The following is a 3,204-nucleotide window of genomic DNA, read 5'->3' as shown; positions in this document are numbered from 1 at the left end:
GGGATGCTGCCTTTCTACACATGGACCCACTGCTGACGTCATTTAACCTTTCTGTGCAGGTCCGTGTCACCCATTCAAATCAGCAGGAAACCTCAAACCGGACCATGATACAAAGATCCGTACTGATCTGATCCAGCCTTGATGGTTCCATAGAGCACCATCTAAACAAGAACTGACCAGGAGCTGTTGGTTGATGCTTTACCATCTGCCTGAGAGTCTGAGGTTTCACATTCGTTCGTTGGCATTAATAAGAGTAGTCGACCCCCATGTAATGTAATGGTTCTTTGGAGCATCCATTCTTCTTACCACAACTACAGATAAATAGAATCTTTAAAAAAAAACCCAAATATAAAACTGTTCTAAACAACAGGTCATTCAAAATGTAGCTACAGAAATTAAATGTCTACTAATTTAATGTAATGAATTAAAATGAATTGACTTCACTATCTGAGGTGCAGTGTGCATGGAAGCAACAATAAAAGTTCATCAGCTAAATCTGATCTGTACCAAACCAGAAGCTCTAGAGGTGTCGGCATTTAACAACTTGCAGCATTGTATGTTATTTTTACTTATAATGAGATTTTTCTTTCATTGAATTGTGAAGGAAAAGCTAATTTTGATCATTGTATGTGCTTATGTTCAATGTTCGGATGTTTGGATGTGTGTCCTAGCACAGGTAAAATATATTGCATGCAGGTCTGTCACCACTCTGCTGAAGTTCCTATTTGACCAGGGGTGAACTGGCCCCCATTTGTGTGTACTGATAAAGCTGACAAGTATCACTATGGTAACATCTGTGTGTTTTCATTATAATGAACCTATAGCAATAACCCTAACAAAGAGCAACGTATGATGTTCCTCTTGCACAGGTTGAGCCTTCAGGGTGAACTCTCAGCATCAGCAGTGGATCTTCCTGTGTTCTGTGTTACTCCTTTCTTTAAAACAAGCCCACAAAGACAACTGGGTTGGTGACTCTTTATTGACTCACTCAAGGTATCTTCTAGGTTTTTTCACAACAGAGCACAGCACAGTGTACATTACATGTTGAACTCTGGCTCTTCATGGCTCTTTAGTGGTTGGACTGCAGCAACAATAATTTAATACAGAATTTTATTTCCCTCTGGGGATTATTGACTTTTATCTTACTTTGATGAAAAACAAAAACGTTTATGATCTATTGGAAACTATGGACGTGGCAAGCATGGTGGTTCAGAGATACACCGGTAAATGTAATAAGCTTTGAACCTGGTTCAGTCTCAGGACACACTTTTGACCAGTCAAAGTTATAAATAATTTCAATGTTTTTTTTTTAGGAGTTTAGGTTAATAAATAAATAAATTAATAAATATAAATTGTTTAAAAGTAGGTCATGTAAGCAAGTTTTTGAGACTGAATTTATTAGTATTTGAAAGTAGTGTATTAGCTAAAACAATTGCATGGGAAGGCATTTTACTTAACAAAGAACATCAAACTATTTAGGCCCCAAAATGCAACAGATCATTTTGGCTTTCTGATTTTACTCATTTTGTATTTTGCTGTGAAAACGTCCCAAACGACTTGTTCTACATGTAGAAATACACACCAGCAGTAACTGTGGGGACCTCGTGCTCTTAGTTCTTCATGGTTTAACAGCAGCACCATCTTGTGCTCTATTAAAATTACTGCAACACGACTGATTCCAAAAAAGTTGGGAAGCTGCATAAAATTGACATAAAAATTGCATTCAGTTAAAATAAGATTCATAAAATACATAATAATTGATGACAACAATACAACAATAACAGCATTCAGCGAAGGTACGCAAGTTCATATTTAACTTGCACAGTAAAGTAAAGTAAAGTTTTTTTTTTTTCAGCTTTTATATTATTGTACTATCATTATATTAGACACTAAATACAATAGCTGAGTCTGCAATATAGTCATTAGGTGTGCACACAGTCCTGAGGGACAGATAGATGTCATTAGATATTACAGGTATAATGAATTAATAATACTGTACTTTTACATCAAAAAATGATCTTGTATAGTTACAGAGAGACTAAGACATATGACACATGGTAAATTACATACATTTATACAAACATTTTAGGAAAATCCTACTATATATTAATGACTTTGATAAAAAATTTGTGCCCTTTTAAAGGTTAATGATCAACTGACTCTCTGTACTCTTTTCCATCTACACTGATTCCCCAGGTTTCATCATCTAGTTGCATTGCTTTTCCTATCATTTCCTATCAAGCTGACAACTCACAGCGCTTCCTGTCATTTCCGCCGGAGCTGAGCTTTACCGATCACATCCCCTCTGTCCCAAAGGCATGCAGATTTGCCCTTTTCGACATCAGAAAGATCAGACCCTACTTTCCAGATTGTGCAACACAATGCATTGTGCAGGCTCTGGTTATTTTTGGACTTGACTACTGCATTGTATTACTGACAGGGTTACCAGCATGCACCATCAAACCCCTCCAGATGATCCAAAATGCAGCAGCATGTCTCATTTTTGATCAGCCAAAAAGGACAGGTTACACCACTTCTCAGATCTCTACACTGGTTGCACTGTAGCTGCCTGCATCAGGTTCAAAGCCCTGACCTTTGCCATGAACATGAGACAAAAGATCATTTCAGCTTTTATTTCAGGTGTTTACATCTGGATCTGATACACAACTTAGAAGATAGCACTTTTTCTTTGAACCCACCTATTTTTCATGTGAGCAAAAGTATTGGAACACATATTAGATAGACTAAATTAAATAAGACTCAATATTTAGTTACAAATCCTTTGCTTGTAATAACTGCATCAAGTCTGAGACCCATCAACATCACCAAACATTACATTCTTATTTTTTTGTTTCTTGTTTCTTGCTTTTTGAGCCTTTTCATGCTTTTCCAGGCTTTCACTGCAGCCTATTTTAGTTGTTCAGTCTCATCTTAAGCAGGTAAAATGCATGCTCTATAGGGTTTGAGTCAGAGGACTGACTGTCAGAGGACTGACTCAAACCCTTGTTAGAAGACCAGTTGAAAACCTTCCACTTCTTCCATCTCCTATGGAGTGGTCTGCTGGTGCAGCAGCATCACGACGGCAGACAGGAAAAGACCAGAGAAGCTGATCAGAAAGGCCAGCTTGGTTTTGGGGATGACCGTGGACTCAGTGCAGGAGGTGGGAGAAAGGAGGATGGTAGCCAAGCTATCATCCGTGCTGGA

Source organism: Anabas testudineus, chromosome 15 (assembly GCF_900324465.2).
Source record: "Anabas testudineus chromosome 15, fAnaTes1.2, whole genome shotgun sequence".
NCBI lineage: Eukaryota > Metazoa > Chordata > Actinopteri > Anabantiformes > Anabantidae > Anabas > Anabas testudineus.
Note: the sequence above shows the minus strand (reverse complement) of the source record.